This window comes from Capricornis sumatraensis, chromosome 6, assembly GCF_032405125.1.
Source record: "Capricornis sumatraensis isolate serow.1 chromosome 6, serow.2, whole genome shotgun sequence".
Taxonomy (NCBI): Eukaryota; Metazoa; Chordata; class Mammalia; order Artiodactyla; family Bovidae; genus Capricornis; species Capricornis sumatraensis.
The window spans coordinates 84,634,867-84,648,180 of NC_091074.1; the positions used below are offsets into that span (position 1 = coordinate 84,634,867).

Genomic DNA, 13,314 nt, shown 5'->3' on the forward strand with positions numbered 1-13,314 from the left:
AAACAATGGCTTAGAAAAATTACCTTCTCAGTCCTCTTAGAAACGACATGTTCTATCTCGCAAGCAGTCACTACATAAGCTGCTTTTCTCAAAAAGAATACACTCACTGCCTCCATTTCCTCACCAAACATCTCCTTGACTTTCAGTCTTGTCTCCACCACCTTAACACTCCAACAAAAGGAAAGATACCACTCCCCCAAGTCATCACTGACTCCGGCTGCTGCTAAGTTGCTTCAGTCGTGTCCGACTCTGCGCGACCCCATAGGTGGCAGCCCACCAGGCTCCCCTGTCCCTGGGATTCTCCAGGCAAGAGCACTGGAGGGGGCTGCCATTTCCTTCTCCAATGTACAAAAGTGAAAAGTGAAAGTGAAGTCGCTCAGTCGTGTCCGACTCTTAGCGACCGTCCATGGGACTTTCCAGGCAAGAGTACTGGAGTGGGGTGCCATCACTGACTCCTAGTAACTGTCAAATTTCTCTTGTTCTCCTCATTTTTTCACCTATCTCTGGCATGTGACACATTGTATAACTTTTTCTCTTGGTTTCTAAGATACCACACCATCTTAGTTCTCTCTTGTCCTCAAATACTCAGCAGCATCACATCTTTCTCCCACCTCTGAAAGAATATTGTTCAATTCGTAAGCACGTTCTCCCTTCCCACAGAAGTGTTATGCCCTACTGGCATCAATTATTACCTTCAACTTCAAAGCAAAAGCTAAAGACTATGTCTCTCCAGAGATTCAGCCTCCAAGTAACTGCCCATTAGATAGTTACACCTATAATGGAGTTCATCCAAAACGATCTTACTTGAGATTTCCGAAATTTTCCAAGTAGCCAACAGCATTTTTCAAGTGTTCCAGAGCTCAAAACCTTTAAGCCATTCTTTTAATGAACTCCTTCCTATACCCATTTAAGGATTTAAGGCCTGAAATCTATGCCTTCCTTTACATTCTCTGCCATCAACTTACAACAGGTACCTGATTAAGGGTTACTGTTTATACTTAAAAGTCTCTAAGGTTCTAAGCAGTTCTAAGGCATCTTTATCAACTAGTATATCAGTAATTGCCTCTTCTCTACTTCACTGAAATGACATACCCCTATTTACCTGTCTGAACTATCTTAATTATGAAACTAATGCCAAACTGGATCAAAATGTTTAATCTTTCAGAATACTGCTAAACTCTATCAAACAACAGTATCACTTGGGTTTCCCTGGTGGCTCAGCAGTAAACAATCCACCTGACCAGAGGAAGAACCCGTAGAGAAGGAAATGGCAAAGCACTCCACTATTCTCGCCAGGGAAATCCCATGGACAGAGGAGCATGGCTGGCTACAGTCCATGGGGTCACAAAGCGCAGGACACAACTGAGCAACTAAACGACAACAAATTTCATTATCTTCTGCTCACAGACCATCAATCATCACAAATACAAGGCCTTTATTCCACTCTGATCCCTACACTTTGATCAAATCGGCCTTGTCATTCTTCCAAACGGCACCTGGTTTTGTTTTGTTTTGGCTGCACTGGATCTTAGATGCAGCACGTGGGATCCAGTTTCCTGACCAGGGATTGAACCCAGTCCCCCTGAATTGGGAGCATGGAGTCTTAGCCACTGGACCACTACGGAAGTTCCTATTTTGCTTTTTGCATCAACCCTCCATAAGACATATTTTCTCAACAGCATACCGAACATATCTCCATTTTCTCATTTTCTGTCCGTCAATGTAAACAGCGATTAGTCTTTACTTGATGTCCATAATAACTATGATTATTTTACTGTTTCTTAACAATATACTAAACACCCCTACTTAACAGCAGCTTGAGTTCTTAAGCGTAATTTTTACAGCCTTCAGTTATTCTTCGTAGGATGTGCTAGTGTGCTATCAACAGCAGCTTCTCAGCGCTGTGTGCCTCACCTTCCTCAAAGGACGCACCTAAACTGGCAGACCTTACAGACCAGCTCATCATGCTGATGAGAACAGCTAGTAAAATCAGAATGGAAAACTCAAGCAAAGGCAAGTGTGTTGCTTTGTTTTTAAACCACAGAAACCAAGTCCAACCAAACCAGTGACTAAATCCTAACACATAAAGCAGATAAAGCGAAACGGGTCTAGAGGAACTAGGCACAGGAGTTCAAGGGCCCCACCTGCATATATCCTGTCCTCATTCCCCGTCCATTACAAAACCACAGCCTTACGTACCACAAATGTGGACATTGTTTGACTTATCAGCTAACACTTGGCTGTACTCCTGACAGAAGTATTTCAGATAGATAAAGTAGTATAGTATTATGATTAGGAGTACAGGCTTGGAAGTCGCACAAATTACTAGATTAAGTAACCTTGAGCATTTTACTCTTTCTCAAGTCTGTAAGGAACACCATACAAGATAATGTACCTCACTCAAATGGTTAAACTAGATTATAACTGGTAGCAACTATAGAATTAAGGTACACTGACCACTTTCTTTGTTAAGTCTGTTTCAAAATATTGTCGATTTATTCAAACAATTTAAATAACTTTACTGAGGTACACCCTTCTTAAGTGTAAAACTCAGTGATTTTTAGTATTTATGAAGCTGTACAACTATCACTACAGGCCAAAAGTCACTGCAACAAAATCCTTTGTGACCCTGGTCATTTCTTTGTCCCACAGATATCTAGACCAGAGTATATAAATTGGTTCAGGGTATGCCAGCTACATCCCATTACAGCTGGGATCTTTTGGTAAAGTGAGATAAGCACTGCTGCTGCTGCTGCTGCTAAGTCGCTTCAGTCGTGTCCGACTCTGTGCGACCCCACAGACGGCAGCCCACCAGGCTCCCCTGTCCCTGGGATTCTCCAGGCAAGAACACTGGAGTGGGTTGCCATTTCCTTCTCCAATGCATCAAAGTGAAGTGAAAGTGAAGTCACTGAGTCATCTCCAACTCTCAGCGACCCCATGGACTGCAGCCCACCAGGCTCCTCCATCCATGGGATTCTCCAGGCACTAGAACAATTAAACAGCTCAAACTGCCTTTAAAAAAAATCAAAATTGAAAGTTCTTTGATTAAAATAGTAAATGGCCTCCTCTAGCTAACAAGAATTTTATTCCTGTTACCACTACCTGGAATGTTCTGTACAGGGGTATTTTTTCCACCATTACCTTAGCACTCCCAATCACAAGGAATTAAAAGGGTACTAAATAAGGTGAAGTACCTAAGCTAAGAATTTTTTAAGAGGTCATCTGATCTTCAACAATTCAAACAAGCATGTCACCAAGTAACTGATATTACAGGAAATTTCTCATCAAAATAAAATGAGATCTTCATTGGAGGAGAAATGTTGAAACATCCAGTAAGTTCCAATAAAACACTTATCTAAAAAAATGTTGAAAGCTACTAACTTACATTAAGAATAACTTTCTCTTACATTAAGAATAACTAACTTACATTAAGAATAACTAACTCTTAAGAGAAACTACCAAGTCAAGGCCAAACAAAAGATACAATAATACGGTAACCCAAATAACAGCAAATTCCAATAAAACTTCGTTATGATGAATTTCAAAATGTTTTAGCAAAAGAAACAGAGGTAGCTTCAGGAATTTGGGAAGAACCCAGGAGAAGTAAGGCTCAAACTCCTAATACTTCAAGGAAGTATAGCCAATACCTGGAATCAGCTGACAGTGTGTTTCTCTGTCACTCCCAACAGCATCCTGATTCCTAACTGCACTGTCTTCCCACTGGAATTAAGCACCAAAAAAACAGTGACAGTGCATTATTCACCTATATCCCTAGCATCTAACAACTGCCAACAAGTAGCAGCAGTACACGTTTGTTCAACTGAACACCTGTACAGTAGCATATACCAGTAACATCAAAAAACTGTTATTCAGACCTAATCTGGATTAACCTACATTCTGAACATTCCAGAGAATTGTCATGAGACTATACTATCTAAAAGTTTTTATAAATATAATAGTTTGGCTTCATTTTCACACACTAAAAAGGGAACTTTTAATCAGTGTTTCAAAACTTGGGGTGGGCAAAGGAGTAACAGGATATACTTTGACACTTCCAAGAGTCCAAGAAAGTGAAATTTATTTAACATTTACAAGAACTGTCTTAACTAAGTTAACCGTGTCAAAGATATGGTTTTTCCAATAGTCATGTATGGACATGAAAGTTAAACCATAAAGAAGGCTGAGCACCAACGAATCGATGCTTTTGAACTGTGGTGCTGGAGAAGACTCTTCAGAGTCCCTTGGGCTGCAAGATCAAACCAGTCAGTCCTAAAGGAAATCAACCCTGAATGAATATTCACTGAAAGGACTGATGCTGAAGCTGAAGCTCCAATACTTTAGCCACCTGATGCAAAGAGCTGACTCACTAGAAAAGATCCTGATGCTGGGAAAAATTGACAACAAAAGGAAAAGGGGGCACCAGAGGATAAGATGGTTGGATTAAGGTATCAATGACTCAATGGACACGAGTTTGAGCAAACTCAGGGACATAGTGAAGGACAGAGAATCCTGGCGTGCTGCAGTCCATAGGGTCACAAAGAGTCAGACAGGACTTAGTGACTGAACAAGTAACAGCAATAGTTAACTCTCGCTTATCAGATGACTTTCTGACTGGCAGTTACATCTGATAAATAATTGAGAAAATAATCACTTAAGAAATGGATTATTATTCAGTAGTATACTTCAGTGACAATAACTAAATAGGGTAAAAAGAAACAGAAACCCTGATTGAATAGGGAGATTATAAAAGATATTTTGTGAACAGTTGGGAAAATCTGAATGTGGATGTCAAATTTTATTGACATTATACATTATATTTTAAATAAGCATTCCCTTTCCTAGGTGTAAAGCTGTTATTGCGGCTATTTATGAGAAGTTTTTATTGTGAAGAAACACTTGCTAAGGAAACATTTAGGCATAATTGTCAAGATATTTGCATTTTACTTTCAAAAACACATGGAGTATATACAGAAAAAAGTCAATGTGAATATTAAGTAGTAACTAGTTCAAAGGTATACAGTATACTCTTTCAGCTTTTATAAATTTGGAAAATGTCTTTAAATTGGAGGAAGCCAAACAAAAAAAAAGAATTAAAACTGCAAAAAGGACAGAAAAATAATAAAGACAAGTATAGGACGATATGGCAGAAATGTACCCGAAACATCCATAATTACCATAAACATGAATGGTCTCCATGCTCCAGTTTTTAAAAGAGAAGTTGGCAGGTTGCAATAACAAAGCAAAATCCAGCTGTGTGTTGTTCATAAAAGATCTAAAACATCCCACTAGAATCGGCTAAAACAAAAAATTAAAGCAATACCAAATGTTACCAAGAATGTGGTGCTCTCACCAATTCAGTCTTTAAGAATTAAGCTCCAGTGTCAAACATATCCATTGTATGTACGAATTATATTTTCCTATAGGTATCTAGAATGAGACCAGCTATGTAACATCCTCAAGAGAACTGAGGAAATAGTAACTTTCTATGTTCTGTGGTTCAAATGGTGGCTCAGATGGTAAAGAATCCACCTGGAATGCAGGAGACCTGGGTTCAACCCCTGGGTTGGGAAGATCCCCTGGAGGAGGGTATGGCAACCCACTCCAGTATTCCTGTCTGGAGAATCCCATGGACAGAGGAGTCTGGTGGGCTACAGTCCATGGAGTCGCAAAGAGCTGGACTGAATGACTAAGCCCAGCACACAGTGGTTCAAATGAGGAGCCTAGTTAAGAATGACTGTATAACACTATGGGCTTCCCAGGTGGCTCAGTGGTAAAGAGATGCAGGAGACACAGGTTTGATCCCTGATCCAGGAAGAGTCCACATGCCCTGGAGCAACTAGGCCCATGTGCCACAACTACTGGAACCTGTGTTCCAGAGCCCAGTAACTGCAACTGCTTAGCCCAAGTGCCACTAAAACCCAAAAGCCCTAGAGCCTATGCTCCACAAGAGAAGCCACTGCAATGAAAAGCCCACGCGCCACAACCAGAGAAAGCTCATGCACAGCAACAAAGACCAAGCACAGTCAAAAATGAACAAATAAAAAAATTTTTTTAATTTCCCCTTAAAAAAAAAAAAGATCCACCTGCAATGTAGGAGATTCGATCCCCGGATTAGAAAGACCCCTGGATAAGGAAATGGCAACTCACTCCTGTATTCCTACCTGGCAAATCCCAAGGACAGAGGCGCCTGGGGGGGCCACAGTCCATGGGGTCGCAATGGGCCAGGCTTAGTGACCAAAACAACGCTAATAATTTGGGATTACCTGGTAAAGTTACACATATCCTACACACAACCCCAAAATTCCACTCTCAGTCATACAATCTCAGCAAACTAGTTTACTCGTTTTGAGGTGGGGTGCAAATGTTCACAAGGAGAATAATTTGTAATAAGAAAAAAAAAAACCTGGAAATGAGACAAACATTCATCACAATAGAATAAGATGCGTCATATCCTTACAATGGAGTAACATACTACTGAAAATGATGGAGGAGAATCAAATGGATGAATCTAAAACATGTAAAGTATCCGGAGAATCACACAATCCCATTTAGATCAAGACTGAAAATGGGCACTACTAAACTATATATAATTTATGGATACATATCAAGTAAAAATTATTCTTAAAAATAGTGAGACCAAAATAATAGGGTAATGGTAACCTCCCAGGGAAAAATTAACTTAGGAGATGGAATACACAAGGGAGTTTAAGGTGGCATTAATGTTCCATTTCTTGATTGGTCATTTTATTTTTGGTTTTGAAAACGCCACATTTTTTCCTACTTCATATACCTCCTTTGGCATGTAGTTTATATTTTTCAATTAAAAAAAAAGTATGCAAGGTGTGAGCTCATTCTTTTCAAAGTGTACACTTTATCTAGGGAAAAAAGAAAAAAGATTTATACTAAAATGTTAAACAATGATAAACTACTTTTTTTTTTTTCAAATTTTCTAAAATGCATTTTCTTACGTAAAACAATCCCAGCCAGCCTGACCCAAAAACCAATCTTAAAATGGAAATTTGTAAATTAACTTGAAAAAAGAGAGGGGGAAGAACTGGTTTGGTCTAGGAAACAAGTTAGGCTTGTCAATAAATCCTAAAGACAGTTACTTTTTCCCTAGACCTTATTTCAGTTAAATTTGTATTTTTTAAGCCCACTTATTCTCTTGTTTATGATCTGACAACAAACATTATTATCAAATGAAAAATCCCACCTTCCAAACAGCACACATTCCAGCTGAGTAGACATGTACAATACAGACAGCACTATACACCTTCCCCAAGCCCGTGAGACTGCAAAGATATTTGAAGTTTTCATCTGCTTACTTAGGAAGCAGCAATGTTATGGTGGTAAACAGAGTCAGAAGGAACACAACCTCCTCAGTTGAGACTTGCGTGTTGAGTATTTTTGTATGTGGCTGAAGGAACAGAAGGCAGAAAAGAAAGAGAAAACTAGGGAAAGAGAGAAAGAAGAGGAAAACAGGACAGGAATGGAAAGAATTCAAGAAGACAAAGAGGGAGAAAGACATTAGTAGCAAGAAGGAACGCTGAGCTTCTAAAAGTCTCCATAGGTATACCTAGAACTGATTTGATGAGAGGATTGAGACATGGCAACCCACTCCAGTATTCTTGTCTGGAAAATCCCATGAACAGAAGGGCCTGGTCAGCTACAGTCCATGGGTTCGCAAAGAGTCGGATACAAGTGGGCAACTTCTCTTTCTTTCCTTTCTTTTCTTCGTGACATGTAAAAAATTCTGAGTAAAGAGCAAAGCATTAAAGTACTGGGGGAACTCCCTGGCAGTCCAGTGGTTAGGACTCCACAATTTCACTGCAAAAGGCATGGGTTTGGTCCCTGGTCAGGGAACTAACATCCCAGATATCATGACGTGGACATATAAATAAAGTATTAGTGGATTATGTATGTATAGTATAACTTTAAATGAGTAAGCTACTATGAGACAACTTACGTAAAAAGTTAATAACAAAAGAAATGAAGGTATAGCAACAAGTCTAAATCCAAATAAAATTCTCTCCTCTACAAATCCTTGAAAATAAAGTTTAATCTAATCAAATATACGTTCTATTATTTTTAGAGTTCCAAATGAAAAAAAAACAAGCAACACATTGCTGCTGCTGCTGCTAAGTCACTTCAGTCGTGTCTGACTCTGTGCGACCCCATAGACGGCAACCCACCAAGCTCCCCCGTCCCTGGGATTCTCCAGGCAAGAACACTGGAGTGGGTTGCCATTTCCTTCTCCAATGCATGAAAGTGAAAAGTGAAAGTGAAGTCGCTCAGTCGTGTCTGACTCTTCGAGACCTCATGGACTGCAGCCGTCCAGGCTCCTCTGTCCATGGGATTTTCCAGGCAAGAGTACTGGAGTGGGGTGCCAATGCCACACTGCTAACACCCTTTAAAAGTAGAGCACTGCCTAGTCTTAAATGAAACACCTACTCCTTGGTCCAAGCCTCGTTTCAAAAATTAATTCCAAACAGTGAACTGGGTTTCAATTTAATTGAGCTCATAACTCCAGTATGAAAATGAGTTTTCTGAAAACTGAAACACACTATAATACACATGCTATGTCAGCCAGAATTTCACTAGCCTGCTCTTCAAAACCTAGGCCGAGAAATTTCAAAACTAAAATAACTTTCTTTAAAAAGTACAGAACAAGCATCTTTGAGAGAAACACTGTCAAGAGTAGGAGAAGGACTTCCCTGACAGTCCAATGATTAAGACTCTGCACTTCCACTCTAGCGGGCATGGGTTCAATCCCTGGTGGAGAAACTTAAGATCCCACGCGCCACTCAACGGGGCCAAAAAAATAAAATTTTTAAAAGTAGGAAATTTCAGCATACATAGTTGACATTGTAATTGTCAAAACAAAACAAACTAATTTGATTCTTGGACTTAAAAAAGGAGTCTACTTGTTCAGTTCAGTTTAGTTGCTCAGTCATGTCTGACTCTGTGACCCCACGGACTGCAGCATGCCAGGCTTCCCTGTCCATCAGCAAGCTTGCTCAAACTCACGTCCCTTGAGTCGGTGCTGCCATCCAGCCATCTCATCCTCTGTTGTCCCCTTCTCCTCCCTCCTTCAATCTTTCCCAGCATCAGGGGCTTTTCCAATGAGTCAGTCCTTCGCATCAGGCAGCCAAAGTATTGGAGTTTGAGTTTCAGCATCAGTCCTTCCAATGAATATTCAGGACTGATTTACTTTAAAATTGAAGGGCTGGATCTCCCTGCAGCCCAAGGGATTCTCAATAATTGGATCAAAAATATTTCAAAACCTACCACAGGCTTCTAAGGTGATATTCCCTCTCTTCACCTTACTTCAAGTTATATTCCCACTCTTTTGGGGAAAAGAAAAAAGAGAAAACAATGGTTTCTAAGCTCTATCAGAGATCCACCTTCTCACTAGTCAAACACCACCTGTGCCATACTACTTGGCTTTTAAAGGACACTGCATATACTCAAGTTAACAACTAAGAGCTAACTGATCATTACTGACTTATAGCTGCCTCACAAGAAGAAATAAAAGACAGGTTTGTATAAAATCAAAGGACTTCCCTATTGGTCAGTGGTTAAGAATCTGACTGTCAATGCAGGGGACACAAGTGTGATCCTGGATCAGGTTTGATCCTGCATGCCACAGGGCAACTAAGCCCGAGTGCCAGTACTATCAAAGCCTGTGCACCCTAGAGCCTGTGCTCCACAACAAGAGAAGCCACCGCTCACCCCAACTAGAGAAAGCTCTCACGCAGCAATAAAGACCCATCAAAACCAAATAAATAAAATAAATTTTAAAAAATAATAAAAGCAAAGGAACTTCACAACCTGTGAATTCGTGCAGACCACTTCTGAGCAGACATTAATCCTTTATAATGCACTTACACACACCCCCCCACAAAAAGTTTCTTACGACAACAAAACCTTAACAGTAGTAAGTTTTCATTTTTAAAGAGGACTGGGGAATCAACACTTCAAAAGTACAGGCTTCACCTCAGATCAGTTCAAACCTTCAGGACTGGTTTATACTCTCTATATGCAGTTTATACTCATGGGAACAGAGATGGCAACCAGTTTCTGTCAAAACACAAATCCTGAAATAAACCCATCCTCCTCCTGGTTCTCCTACCATTTCTCACCAAACAATAAAAGTCACTCAGGTTAATACCAAGAGACACCACTGGTGAGCACTGCACAGGCTGACCAGTTATCAGGAAAGGGAAGCAGAGGTGTTACCGCTGTTCTAGCCCAGTTCTAAAGGCAGCTCTCTCTGAGAGCTGGTCCACCCCACATATAAAGAGAGAAGCCAGAGGAAACCAGAGCAGCAGGAAATAGGCAGGAGGGGCAATTACCACGAGCCTTTCCCATGGCCTCATTCCCATGCCACCACTTCCAGTCATATTTCAATCATAACAAAAACCTCCCTTCTTTCAATCGCTTTCTTAATTACTGAAGATCAGAAACAAGGAAGCAGACGGAGGAAATCAGAGGTGTGGGAAACAAGGACAGGAGTGGAGGAAAAAAAATCTCACCACACGTGTGAACTAGCCTTAAGGAGACAAACTCAGGAGGAACATACTGGAAGCAAGCAGAAAAGTAGTGCAGGAGAAACTAATCACTTCTGCCTGGATAAGCCACCGCAATGAGAGGGCAGTCCTAGCCAAGGGCTCTGCAAGTAAGAGATGCTGGGGTACGGGAAGACCCTTCATCTCCAGCGAGTGAATTTATTCCCTTTCCTGAGACAGACAGATCCCACCCCGAGAGTCGCCCAATCCTTAGGATTACATTCACCTTCCTTTCACTTTTATTAGACAAACTAAACTACAACTAAAAATTATGAATGTACAACTCATAGTGGAAAAGTGAGGAACACACTAATTACTGAGACACTTTTGATTTTAAAAATACTATCATAATCAAAGAGAAAATATAAAGCAACTGGGCTCACTCAAAAAGTGAATTATATGCCCTTCAAATAAAACATGATCTTTAGGTACCCTGTGGAGACCTTTAAAAGTTCTCAATTGATAGAACAGACTTTTGGACTCTGTGGGAGAGGGAGAGGGTGGGATGATTTGGGAGAATGGCATTGAAACATGTAAAATATCATGTAAGAAACGAATCGCCTGTCTAGGTCCGATGCAGGATACAGGATGCTTGGGCCTGGTGCCCTGGGATGACCCAGAGAGATGGTATGGGAAGGAGGTGGGAGGGGGGTTCAGGATTGGGAACTCATGTACACCTGTGGCAGATTCATGTTGATGTATGGCAAAACCAATACAGTATTGTAAAGTAAAATAAAGCGAATTGATAAGGGCCATCAAAAAATAAAAAATAAAATGTTGAAAACCACAAAAAAGAAAAAAGTTCTCAACTGTTACAGCACACAAGGGTAGAACAAGCCTAAATACTGGCGGAGACACCTTGAATACAGGCAGAAACAATATCCAACAGAGGTGGAAATAAACTACAGGATTAGGTCAAATAGGAAATAAAAGGAATGATGATGGAATCAGCTAACTCCTGGAAAAAGGAAGAGACCAGAGTGGTGAGAACAGTGATGGTACCTGAGATACTTGGATAACTAATTAGATTGAAAACCCAGGGGAAAAGGTGGGAATGCCGAATGGGAAAAGTGATTCAGCGGCAAAGAAAACTGAGATGCAATGCACCAATGAAAAGAATAACATTTGGAATAAAATAAAAGAGCGCGTTTTAGTTTAGAAACCCCTCTCAAACCTACACGAAAGAACAACCGTGACACAGCCAGCCTACAGGAGCTAGGACCGAAGAGGAAAACTGAATCCCAAGAGTCTGACACCAAAGCCTTCCAGAATGAGGAGGAGAAGTAGAACTGAACTACACCTCCGGGCTGCCGGGAAAGCCTAGAGAGTGCAGAAGTTGGGCTCTGAGACGTCCAGTTCCAGGACTAGCGACAGGCGTGAACGCGGAAAGGTGGTCACTGACAGCGTGGCGCGGGAGCTCGAGCGGACAGGCAGGAAGGGACAACGGTGGGAGAGAAAAACCACACCCTCCAGGACAGAAACCCTAAGGGGGGAGGGGTAGGCGCCCCCTGGGGCTGGGTGGGGCTGGGCTGACGAGGAAGGGGTAGGCAGAAACGAGCGCAGGACAACCTGCGGTGGAGAGGGAGGACAGCACCCAGGCCTGGGCAAACTGAGGACGCACGAAACCGGCGAGGGAAGCTCGGCCCGACCTCAGGGTGGACGCTGGGGCAGTAGGAAGGGCTCTAGAGGAAAGAAGACCTGAACCCTGGTCTACTAAGCACAGGCTGTAGCCCTTAAGGAGCTGGAACGGGGAAGGAGAGAGAGAAGGTGCCAATTACCGCTGCTGCTCTCGCTGGACTCGGGACCCACCACCACCACCACCACAGCCGCCGCCGCCGCCGCCGCCGCCGCCGCCGCCGCTCGTTACCTGCCAATGTGCCTCTTACAAAGCGGCGGCGGCGGCAGAGGCGGTGCGGCCCGTCACGTGACTCCGCGTCACGGCCGAAGGAGGAGCCAACACACGTAGCTCGCCCCGCGGCTCATCAGCCCGCCTACACAGCGCGCTGTTTCCTGTAGCCAACCCCCCAACTCCCACCCCGAGAGGCCAACAGCTGCGGGTCACGGGAAGGCACGCAGATGGAGCCAACGAGGGAGATTTTATGGAGTTTCTCGAACTCGGAGTTCTCAGAGACGTACTACCCACCGCTTCGAGGATGCCCAAGAACAGCTCGTCGTCGCTGTGTAATGACCTCACAAGGCACCACAGGTCGCTCCCCTGCCTACGGCCGCCTTTCCGTCATCACGTGATGTGGTCCGACCACTCAAGACAAACCCAGCCTCCCAAACCTTGTGCGAGGGGACTACGACTCCCAAACTGCTGTACAGCAAAGGCACCCACCACCACATCCTTTCCCTCCTGGATTCGTTAGATGGTGCGCCTGTGACTTCGGTCCGAGGGAAGGCCGAGGCGAAAAGTTGACAGGGCTACCACCTGAGACTGATAACAGTGGGCGCCGCCTGCCAGGTGCCTCCTCCTGGGAGATGTAGTTCCGGCCAGGCGTGGGGTTCTGCGAACACGTTCCCGGGCTCGCGCTCCGCCCCGCCCCCTGCGCGGGAAAACGCCAACGGCTTGCAAAGGTAGCCGCTGCGCCCGGCGGGATTCAGGAAGCACCTCCACGGGGCGGGCGGACCTCGCAGGTTCTGTCCTGTTCAATGCGGCCTTAAATTCTGCATTCCCAAGCCTCTTCTGCCCGAAAAGGCTAACATTTGTTGAAAAGCCTACTCTTGTCGGTCGTCATACAACTTC

The 13,314-nt window shown here is 42.9% G+C and overlaps 1 protein-coding gene across 2 annotated transcripts in view; it reads right to left on the reverse strand.

Moving 5' to 3' along the window:
* The window catches only part of UBAP2 (ubiquitin associated protein 2), a 115,691-nt gene extending 103,289 nt beyond the window's left edge, over nucleotides 1-12,402 (reverse strand). For both annotated transcript variants that reach the window (XM_068973928.1, XM_068973927.1), the window contains exon 1: nucleotides 12,347-12,402. The gene's annotated coding sequence lies outside the window, so the exon portion shown is untranslated. The remainder of the gene's footprint in view (nucleotides 1-12,346) is intronic.
* Nucleotides 12,403-13,314: the final 912 nt, after the last annotated feature.